Below are 11,463 nucleotides of genomic sequence, written 5' to 3' on the forward strand. Positions count from 1 at the left end.
AAATTTACTGGAGCACACCCACTGTGAATAATATTTTCTGCAACTTTTATTATTCTGCAGAATGAATTGGTGGAGAATGTGAGAAAAATAAAACTGGACATATAAAGCTTATGGCCTGGATCCACCTATCTGCAATTGGAATAAATACTTGGGTGATTCAATTCTACTTAATTGAAACTTAAACTGATCGTGAGAGTGACAATTTATCAATCTTTAACATTTCTAAATAGGCATGATCTGCATCTGAGTTTTCACATTAATTTGTAGCTTTGAAAAAGTGGGAACATTTTAACTTTTGTTATGTTCTCATGCAATGACTGAATCTCGACATGGATTTTTACCTGCAGTACAGTATCTGATGGACTGCCACCTTCCTTTTAGCTGTAATTATCAATCTCATGGTGCATTGACAGCATTTGGGGCATAGCTCAGGGATAGGGAGAGAGTTATGTTTCTTTATGGAGTAGAAGCAAAACAGATTTGGCAAGCTCTGCAAAGTTATGGGGTTGACAGTATTACCACAAGTAATTTCTGCATGAAAGAGTCTCTCAGCACTTGGCTTTTTCTGTTCGTGTTTTGCACACACCTGCACAAGCTAATCCCATGAACATACGAGTGAAGAGACAGAGAAAATCTTGGGGAGTTTTATATGTAAGATGTGTGGAAGATATTTGCCTCTCTCTTGAGAGAGGAGGCTTTGCCAAGGTGGGGTTGTGAGCAGTACTGCTAGCGGCAACCATTAGAAAAGGTTAGGAGAGGGCATTTCTAAAGCTGAAGGAGATGGAAAAATCTTACCAAGGAGCAAGGTGGTTCAGTGACAGGAATACGTCTGTGACAGCCACACTGGGCTTGTCCAACGCAGAGGTGTCCCAGGACCTCTGTAACCTGGGCCTCTGGAAAAAAACAGTATACAAGTGAAGGCTTAAACTGCCATCAGTAATGGGAATGACAGAGACATTGGCTGGATGAGATGCCCCTGTGTGACACAGCTTTAGGTAAGTAGGTGTCGTGGTTTAAACCCAGTCAGGCAACTCGTTCACTCACTCCCCCCCCCCCCTTCTTTCCCTCCCCCTACTCCTGGAGGGACGGAGAGGAGAATCGAAATGAATGCAACTCCCACGGGTTGAGATAAGAACAGTTCAGTAACTAAGGTATAACACAAATCACTACTGCTACCACCAATAATAACAACGATAAAGGAAATAACAAGGGAAGAGAATACAACACCTCAGCACCAGCCGACTGATAACTCACCCCCCCCAAGCCCGACCAAGCACCGACCCATACCTCCTCCAACCCTGTAGTCTCAGCCCTTCCGGCTCACTCCCAGTTACATCCTGGGCATGACGTGCTGTGGTATGGAATACCTCTTTGGTCAGTTTGGGTCAGGTGTCCTGTCTCTGCTTCCTCCCAGCCTCCCATGAGGCTCACAAAGTCCTTGGCCAAACCAAAACATCCTTGTTATCAGCTCTGTTCCCAGGCCGAAAGTCAAAATACTGAACTGCACCAGCTACCAAGAAGGAGAAAAATGACTGCTACTGCTGAACCCAGGACAGTAGGCATTCCCCTTGTGCTGTGTGCATGGTCATTCTTCTCTAGGAAGAGTCATTTCGACTCAGTGAGCTGTGGGTGCCTTGCTCCATCTCAGTGCACCCTTCTCCCCCCTACCACAGGCACTGCTGCTCATCCAAGGCATGGCACCTGGGGAACAGCAAGAGCTATGAGGGCTTGAGCTGAACAGCACAAGTCACGGAATGTGTGACAATGAAAAATCAACAGAAGAAGACTGAGCCTTTGGAAGCAATTAAACCACTTAAAAGCTGCGTGAGACTATCTCAGGAGTGGAGGGGGGAGAAATAAAGCCCTCATCAGCAGAGAGTGGTTTGCGAGGCTCATTTGCATGGTGCTGCTCCACTGACACATTGGAGATCTTAACTTCATTTAAGATCAACTTTCCAGTGCTTCTTAACGTTCCTTATCCTGCTGAATAGTCAGGCCCTGAATCAGCCATGTCCCGAAGGGAGCTGTCAAGCAATATGTGCCCACTTAATTGATTAATACCTGTTCCTAGGGTTTTTGATGGCAATTGATGGATCTAGTAGTTGTCTTCCCCCTACAAGATAGATCAATTGACAAGAAAACTGTTTAATGACAAAGCTTCTAAGTGCTTGTCTAAGTTCTCTCTGCATTTTAATAGTGTAGGCAAGTTGTTCAATCAAGCATGGCACTTAGAACTGCAGTGTCTAGTAGAAATCTATTAGCCTTGCTGAAGAAAATGCTTCAGGTCATGTCATGGACAGAATGTCCAGAGACACATTTAATGTGACAGGCTTTAGTGTCCAGTATCTATATGTATGTAGATGAGTTTTGGCTGGAAGCAAACTTGCAGATACTGTAAAATGCCAGCTGAGCTCACAAGCATGTAGCCATATGTATTGTTTTAACCTCCAAGGGTGCTGCTGGGATTCAAGAAGTGTGAAGGTGCAGGTGGGCAGTCAGTGCCTTGTAGTAGCCCTGATTTGTCCTTCCCCCAGTTTTTGGCTCCAGGCTCTCATCGTTGTTTCACATCTACATGAGCGTTTCTCTGGTCATAGTTCTTTTAGGCAGTGCTTTCTCACAAGGTTTCTGTGTTTCCCCTTCCTTTACTAACTGGCAGCACAGTAGATTGCACTTTTGCTGAATAGACGAATTTATTTATAAATTTTTGCTCTTACACATTTATGAATTTGGCAAGGAGGAGATATTACATTAGTCTGGAAAGTTTTCAGCCATGGTCTGCTAAATTAATAATCCCATTCATAATAAAATTTGACTGATTTTATACTTTTCATACCCTGTGGGAGTGTACCAAACTTTCCAACAGTCAAAGAGCTCTGTTTGGCTGAGACTGAGTAGTACTTCGGCTCAAGAAAAGCCCATCTGACTCCTGAGAGAAGAGGTGTCAGAACCCTGTGTATTAGGTTTGCACGGCAAGGATTTGATAGTGGGGAGGGGACTACAGGGATGGCTTATGTGAGAAGCTTCCAGAAGCTTCCCCTTGTGTCTGATGGAGCCAATCCCAGCTGGCTCCAAGATGGACCCACCACTGGCCAAGACTGAGCCCGTCAGTCACAGCGGTAGCACCGCTGGGGTAATGTATTTAAGAAGGGAAATGAGGGAAATTACTGTGCAGGAACATCAAGAGTGAGAATATTTAAGAGCAACAGCCCTGCAGACACCAATGTCAGTGCAGAAGGAGGTCAGGAGGTGCTCCAGGTGCCAGAGAAGAGATTTCCCTGCAGACCATGGTGAGGCAGTCTGTGCCCCTGCAGCACATGGGGGACCACAGTGGGGCAGATCTCCACCTGCAGCCCATGGAAGAGACCCACGCTGGAGCAGTTCATGAAGAACTGCAGCCTGCAGGAAGGACTCATGTTGGAGCAGTTCATGGAGGACTGTCTCCCATGGAAGGGACCCACGCTGAAGCAGGGGTAGAGCATGATGAATCCTACCCCTGAGGATGAAGGACCAGCAGAGACAACGTGTGATGAGCTGATCACAACCCCTATTCCCCATCCCCCTGCACCAGGGTGAACCAACCACAGCCAATCTACTTTTTAGCTGTTTAGAAACAGAGTGAGAATGTAAGGTACTGTTTTAGCTGCATTAGATCCTGCTTCTCTCATTGACGTGATGTTCTCATTTCAAAACTGAACTTTTCAAGCCAAGAAGGCTGCCACCCTCACAGGGTCAGGACAGTGGGAGAACCCAGTCTCTTGTACCCTAAGTTATGTGTCTAAGTGTTGTGCTGTTTGCACCAAGTTATGAGTTCACTATCAGCAGAATTGCACTGCAGTACCCTGCCCTTGTTTTAGAGAAGTGGGGGAGTAAATGTAACCCAGGAGCAAAATTACACTGTGGCCATGGGATTTTCACTGCTTCTCCTTTTGTATAAAGCAGACCATGCTTCTTAGTGTTCCATATTTATGGGTAGTCTGAACTAAAGACCCCAAAATACAGCCCATTCCAAAAAGAAAGCACAATCTATTGCACTGCTCTGAAACATGACACTCTCTTGCCTTTATCCATCTTTCCTTCTCTTTCCTCTCTGGCACTGGGGTTTGCTAATAGAAGCTGTCTTGCCTTTTAAGCATTGACATGAAGTTTCTTTGCCTGAAAGATGGGGTAAGTCTCATTGGCATGTGATACTGCACTCCTCATGCCTATCTAATTAAAAATGACCATCATTTCCCTGCAAGTTTATCTGACCAAGCAAACCAAATAGTCCCTTTCACAATCCCTTAGCAATGTTACTGCTATGATAGAGGACAATAACGGGTCCAGAAAAGGCTGCTCTGTCACCACTGATGGGAGGGTCATGCTCCAGCTGAGCCTGCTGCTATGCTTCAGCCACCATCAAGATTAGAAGTACTGCGGGCATCACTTAATCAGCCTTCTTACACCCAAGTCTTGTCAACCACAGGTTCCGCACAGTGTATCAGCTGTCTCAGTTTTCACTCTGCTATACAACAAAAAAGCTAAGGCTGCCAAAAAATCACCAGACAACTTCCCATTTTTGCACATGTAGCTAACACCTGCAGCTACATTCCCTTCAAGGCATGAAAATCCATCTGAAAATTAATGTTGGTTTTGGGAAGGCTTTAGGGAAAAAAAAATACAAAGCTAATTAGTTTGCTATTTTTGAGGTGTAAGAGGGTGAAATAGTAAACACACTGAGTAAACCACTTCCCTAGCATTGACCATGTGGTTTGCTCATCCTTCATTGGAGGGGAAAGGAGAAAGGCAATGGTTTGAACACATGTAAGAATACGTCTCCCAGCTGTGTGCAGGTGTGCTCCTCATCCACCTGCGTTTGAGAATATGCAAAGCAAACGCACTCATCCACACCTGTTTGTGTAGACGCATCCTGATTTTTGAAGCTTGAAATCTGGTATCAAAATAACCCTGTCTGTGTGGCGCAGGTGTTCGTGAGGTTGCATCCATCATGTCTGTAAAAGAGTGATTCTGAAAGCTCTGCAGCACGCAGCAGCCCCGTAGAACAGGCTGCAGAGTAATGGCTGCTTGGTTGACTCTGAACACATACAGAAACTGTGTGTGTGTGGCTCACTGGTCTCATTTCTCATCCTACAGCTGTGATCTAGCCAGTCAACTTCTTACTTCTCAGGGTAAGTCAAAGTGATAGCAATGCTGACAGTAATGCATTAGGTAACCACCGTCTACTGGGGCTCCCTGTGAATCTCTGAAGTGTGAGATTTCGTTAGAACCACTGTTTGTGTGCATAGCTCCGGATGCTCAGCCAGTGCACTGAAGGGGTGCAAACAACCTTGTTCAATGCATGGTCTGTTCCCTTCCTCCTCTTGTTGACTGTCGCTTTGTAGAAGGACTTCTTTTGATGGCTTGAGGTCCCAGTGATTTCAGGTTTCTATCAAGAGTGCTGTGGATAAAGTAGGATCCAAAAGTGGGATCCAAGTCATTGTGTTTATTAAACCAAGAAGTCTGCATAGTGAAACATTTACACTACAACAAGACAAAGGAACATCTACACTCCTAACAAATTACATTCTTCTTGCAGGTTGAGTTTGTTCAACCATAGTGTCCCAAATATTTTATTGGCAATACTGAATGCTTTCCCCATGAGGTACCTTTTCCATCCATAAGGACTTATGTAGGCTGACCTTCTTGATTAGCTGAAAGAGAATGAAATCCTGAAGTCGTTGAAATCCAAAAGCACTGTGGTGTCTTTCCCCATCCTCATTTCCACTGGTTTTCAATTTTGGATCAATTGGTGTCCTTGCTTTGACATCCTTTACTATCTTTATTGCAAAAAGCAATAACAAACTGTTACACAGTACTCTTAAGAGAGGTTTGCTAATCTGGCGTTCAGCTAAAAACTCCTTTTCCTCAACGTGATTCCAGGTTCTTAATTCATGTAAATGTATTTTTTTCTGTTCTTGTATATTATCTAGTCCTATTCAGAATGCCTTTCCTTACGCTCCCCAACTTGGGAACACTTTGCTTTTCTAATTGAGATGATCCTCCACATCCCTTAGCATTTAGAACAGATGAGTAACATGAATAGTAAGGCTTCCTCTGCAGTCACTTGCAGGTTGCCAAAACATTTGATGCCTTTAATTATCCCCAAAGTGAATGTTGCAACATGACCATACCACCTGCATGGCTTGGGATCCAGAGCTGTGTTGGCTGCCTGTTATGGTACTTGCAAGGCTTTGCTCCTCAGCAGCATCTATTATACATGCATACATATGCATTCCTGCGAGACAGGGATTGCTTTATCCAATGCATGCTGTGCTATGCTGGAGCTCTCCGGGCTACAAGCTGCTATGTCTCAGTGGTGGAACGCAGCTTTGATCCTGGAATCACTGTAATTATGTCACCCTATTGCTCCCTCCAAACTGCTTAGCTAAGCCAAGAAGCCATCTGCAAGGTGGGATGGGTGACATCTTGCTCCCGTATCGCTGCTATGCATCAGGTGGTAGTGCAGGCTTGCACCCAGCCAGCCCTATACCTGTCATGCCTCACTCAGCTGGCCCAGTTTCAGGTTCCCCAGCTGCATCTGCTGCACCTCCTTCATTTGCACTGCAACACGGGCAGCACTTGGCTTGTCAGCCACAGCTGGATACCTTCCCTCTGGCTGCTCATCTGTGCCAGGGCTGAGGCTCTCAAGGCAGAGCGGGACTACAGGTTGAGCTGGGAGTATTTCTCCTATGCTGAACAGTGCATTTCCCCCACCACCCCACGTTCCAGCTGCTTTTCCAGGCCACCTATCCCAGGGATGGGCCTTCAGATTGGATTTTGGAAATCATGAAGGTTGCAAAAGGCGTGAATATCCATGGTGGGAACTTGCGTGCTATATAAGTGGACACTACGCAGTTCCTACTCATATCTGCAATGATAATAATTGTTTACTAGCTCAGGCAGAGAAACTGAGCCAAGTAAATTGTCACTGTCTCATTCCTGCTTTGGAAAGCTCACTGTGAGGATTATCGTCAGGACAGGCCTGAGAATAAACCTGTCGAACACAGGCAAACTACATGAGGGTGAGCCAGATAAAGAGGAGATTGCTTGGCTTCAAAATCCGAGAACAGGAAACTATAGAAAGAATTTGAGAAACTGCAGATATTCAGTTGGAGATGTTTTCTGCCTTAAAAAGAGAGGAAGAGAAAAAGAGAGAAGATGCACAGAGTGGGAAAGATTGCCTTGTGGTTGAGGGTCTCGGGAGCTCTGGCCTAATTTCCCATCTCTGCTCAGGCTTCTTGTATAACCTTGGCCAAAGTCACTTCATCTCTCTGTGCCACCACTCCTCCATTACTATGTGGATTCCCCTTCTCTAGCACTATCCCCTCTCCCTTGTTCTCTCTCCTCTGCCAACCCTACCTGCCAAGACTCTAAACTGTGAGGTACAGACCGCCTCCAATTTCTGATTTCTTTCTGTTTGGATTTGATTGCCTCTGATTTGATTTGTTTCTGTTTGTACTGTATCCAGAAACCTCAAGCAGAGCTTATGGGTAATACCATAGCACAAACAAAATACACAACCGAGTTTTTGAAAGCTCTCTTGTTAAAAAAATCCCAACGACAATCAATTCTGAAATGTTTTTCTTCTGATGAGCCAGTAGTAAATTTTAAGGAAGATTGGGTTTTCTGTAACAGTGTAATGGGTTTGCTGTAATGCCAACACTAACTGGCAGGCTCCTATGGTGTTACTATGTGGATTTTTACATAATGATTTTAAAGTTGTAAGCTCTGTCTGCTGCATTTAAATATTTGAACAAAATCCTGTGCTCAGGGACTGTAAATTTGATTTTGGTAGTAGTCAGCAGAGCCTTCCGCAGGTGAAATTCTGATGTAAGCAATAGTCATAGGATCATAGAATGGTTTGGGTTGGAAAGGACCTTACGATCATCTAGTTCCAGCCCCCCTACCATGCTTTGACATGTGGCTGTTATCTCCATGAACTGGGTGCCAATTACCTCACTGGTGGTACCCTTTGTCCTGGTAAGATGCAGATTTCCATTAAGTCAGAGCGTATCAGTCAGAAGATTCATACACTGTTTGCATTAGTGGTGTAATTTTGGATAGCAGGCATTTGCCTTAGGGATGAATAAAGGTTAATTCAGAACGTAACGTGCATTGGTGAACAACGAAGACAAAAATTAGGAAAGCTTACCCTCTTCATTTTCATCTGGAGTGTTTGTTTGCCGTTATCAACAGGCTCACTAGCAATAAAACTTGATGGTGTTTCATTAGGGAAAGAAAAGATGTAAATCAGAGTGTATGGGTACATATGGTTGTCATTGACATTTTATACGTGTTTGTCTGACATATCAGCAATATTTTCCAGGCAGTAGCAGCTTTATCTAAGGTGAATTTTATAATCATCTTTGCAACTCAGCAGAGCTGTCACGTTTCCCAGAGATGTATGAAGGGCACACTGTAGCCTGTACCACCCAACCAGACCCCTCTGGTGCCCGTGGTACCTCTTGGCTTCCCCAAGGTACCAGGACCTCTCTCTGCACCCATTGTCACTCTCCCACTGCTCAGCGATATGATCCCACTGGATGTATGGGGCAGATCTGGGCCCTCAACCTCACACCTCAAGCTGTTTCCTATCAGAGAGGCAGAAGGTACTTTCAGTTTTACATCAGCCAGGATTAGAAACTGTCTTAAGATTTTGATTTCCAAAGGATTTACCCAGAGTCTTACTTATCTTATTCTTTATTTAACCCTGTTTGGTCTCTTCTGACTTTTCTTGGGTCCACAGGCACATGAAGAATTCAGTATAAAGCCTTGCATTTACATTCACTCTTCATTTTCAGCTAGGAAACAGTTCCTCTGTGGTAGAATAACCAGACTCTCAGTGCATTCAGAGAAGGTGGGCTTGAAATGCCAAGCAGAAATCCCAGGAGAGCGACCCAAGGGGAACTCCAAGGACTCTTCTATTCAGCTTTTCTCCAACTGATGAGGGGCCAGGCTCTATAGTTCAGAGTGTTTTATTACTTCTGTCAGGTGGGAAAGGGATCTAGGGGCTGCCGTGGCTTTCCAGTTTTGGAGAGATAATGATATTATTCACAGGATTCCTGAGCCAACAGCAAGGGCATCTTTGCTGAAGCCACTTTACCGTACTTGTTAGAACACAAGCCTTGCATGAACAACTTAAAATGAAATGAGATAAAGTAGTCCCTTTAATGTGTTTTATTTATTTATCTACAGATCCAAGATAAGCACTTGGCCAAAACAAGATCTCACATGGCCCAAATTCAGCATCTGAAAACAGGAGAATCTGCCAATCACCAGTGCTGGAGTCTCCTTGCCAGGTTCATAATTAGATAAAGGTACACGGTAGATGAAAGCATGCTACAGTGCTGAGGCAGTTTGCTACCTCGGCGCTGAGACATGAGAAGCAGCTAGTGCAAAGCCAACTGTAGGGAGTCAGTGAAGCTCATTTGCAAGGGAAATGCAAATACAGACCTGATTGCATTCCCTTAAATGGAAAAGTGTGTTAAATCTGATAAGCATGCTCTGAGTGTCTCCTAAGCGTGGGCTTGTCTCAGCGCTTAGTTTCTGTTCTTCAGCAGAGGGAGGGAATGAACGCTGTTCTGAAACCCTGCACAGGTGAGAGACAGCAATTATTTCCCTCTGCTTCTTCCACTATCTGCATAAATTAACATCTAGATAGCCTTTATATCTCCAAAGCACTCCACATATATTAACTAATTAATGCTCACTGTATCCCTCTATATTATAGAAAGAATTATCCTCATTTTGCTAATGTTGAAATCAAGTAGGAAGATTAAGTACCTAGGGGTGAATCTAGCTAAGCAGTTTAGTCGCTGAAGTCAAAGGGACTAAAAATTAATCATATGTTTAAGAGCTTCGGTGGACTGGGAGCTGGGTCTTGCACAATGCTGAGCACCTTGTAAGATCAGTTGCACCTAAAGCCACAGAGGCATCAAGGATGAGAGCCTGACATGAAATTGTTCTCCAGGAGCTCAGATCTCAGTCCAGTGCATGAAGCCATTTTATGCTTTCTAAAAGAAACTAAATATAAACTGCTTCAAAAATGCATGGTCATATAAGGCAGGTATCAGAAAACACACTTGGAACAGAAGATGGTGCACACATGTAAACAGTGCCTGGTTTCTTCACCACTATATTTGCAATAGTGTAATACACTGGTGCTTTGCAAAACCACGTTTCTCTCCATCATTACCTGCAGTGCCAGCGGCAGAAAACATGCCTGCTACAAACAGCTTTTGACAAAAGTCACTGCCTCTCCCCGCACTTATGAAAACACAGAGTTTGTTCTCTCAGAATTTTGAAATCAGTTTATTTTCTTCACAGCTGCAGCATTGCCAACCAGCGAATCTGACAGTCCTCTTGGGGAGAAATTCATTGTAAAAAGGATTTAGAAGAGCCACGCAGAGAGTAGGGTTTGATTACCTTCATTTACATAGATGGAGAGAAACTTTTTAAGAGGCAAAAAGGGGAGAGCCCTGTGTGAACCTTTAGCCAGTTTTATCAAGTTCAAGTTCAGGACATAGCCCATATCAGATCCCCCCAAAAATTTACATACAGTGTTCACAGGGCTGCTTGAATAAGTCTTTTCCTTAAAGATTAGCTGCACTTTATTGATACTGCGCAATATTGCAAGATACTCTTGTGAGCAGCCCTCAGATGGTCATATTAAACATTATTTTGATAAGGAGAGGCCTTGTTTGGGGATAATTATTCATCAGCACCTGGATATGTAGAGTCGGGAGAACACTGGGGCATTTTCCCTTTCTAAAGAAACAGCTCTTTTGTTGACATGGAAAATAAACGGTGAGCTCCAGAAGAGGCTGGTCTATTGTAGAGTTCCCCAAATTAGGCTGAACAGCTGGTGACTCATTGTTGGGATATTAATCAGAGCAAGATAAATGTGTGTGTAGAACAAGGAACATGGCTTATTTCATTGGGTTATTGATTGATTTTGGATTAATTAATGAAAGAGACAGGTGTTGATGGGGGTGAGACCGCAGCCACAAGAAGGAGGGCTTAGCTCAGCTGGCCCCTCCTGGTGTTGATAAGCTACAAGGAAAGAAACGCCTGCAAAGGCAAGGGAGGGATAAAAGAGAGCAGCAGGGTAGGGCAGCTTGTGCAAGCCTGGTGCTCAGAAGAGGCAGCCTTTGTAGGAGCAGACAATAAAACAGCATGTGTGTGAGGGGTGCAAAGGTCAGAGATAGGGAAACCTGGGGATGGGCAAGACTTGTGCGAGAAGACTTTTTCTCCCTATGCCTGCTCTGTGCCGGCTGTGCTGCCTTGACTGAAGGCAAAAGAAGCAGGTGTTAAACAACCAAATCCCAGAGAATCTGATGCAGTGGACCAGACTTCATCTGCCTCTCCTTTTCATGGCAGCAGAACCCTGACGATCAACAGTTACCAGTCAAATGGAGCAAAGGCAGG

The 11,463-nt window shown here is 44.4% G+C and overlaps 1 long non-coding RNA gene across 1 annotated transcript; it reads left to right on the plus strand.

Moving 5' to 3' along the window:
• Positions 1–5,043: 5,043 nt before the first annotated feature.
• Positions 5,044–10,728, plus strand: LOC130606246 (uncharacterized). Its single transcript, XR_008973924.1, has 3 exons — positions 5,044–5,165; positions 9,232–9,353; positions 10,363–10,728. It is a non-coding gene; the product is annotated as an uncharacterized LOC130606246 (long non-coding RNA).
• Positions 10,729–11,463: the final 735 nt, after the last annotated feature.

The sequence above is a fragment of the Pezoporus wallicus genome, unplaced genomic scaffold (genome assembly GCF_028554395.1).
Source record: "Pezoporus wallicus isolate ANWC-B61680 ecotype Strahan unplaced genomic scaffold, APGP_CSIRO_Pwel_v1 contig_5785, whole genome shotgun sequence".
Lineage (NCBI taxonomy): Eukaryota > Metazoa > Chordata > Aves > Psittaciformes > Psittacidae > Pezoporus > Pezoporus wallicus.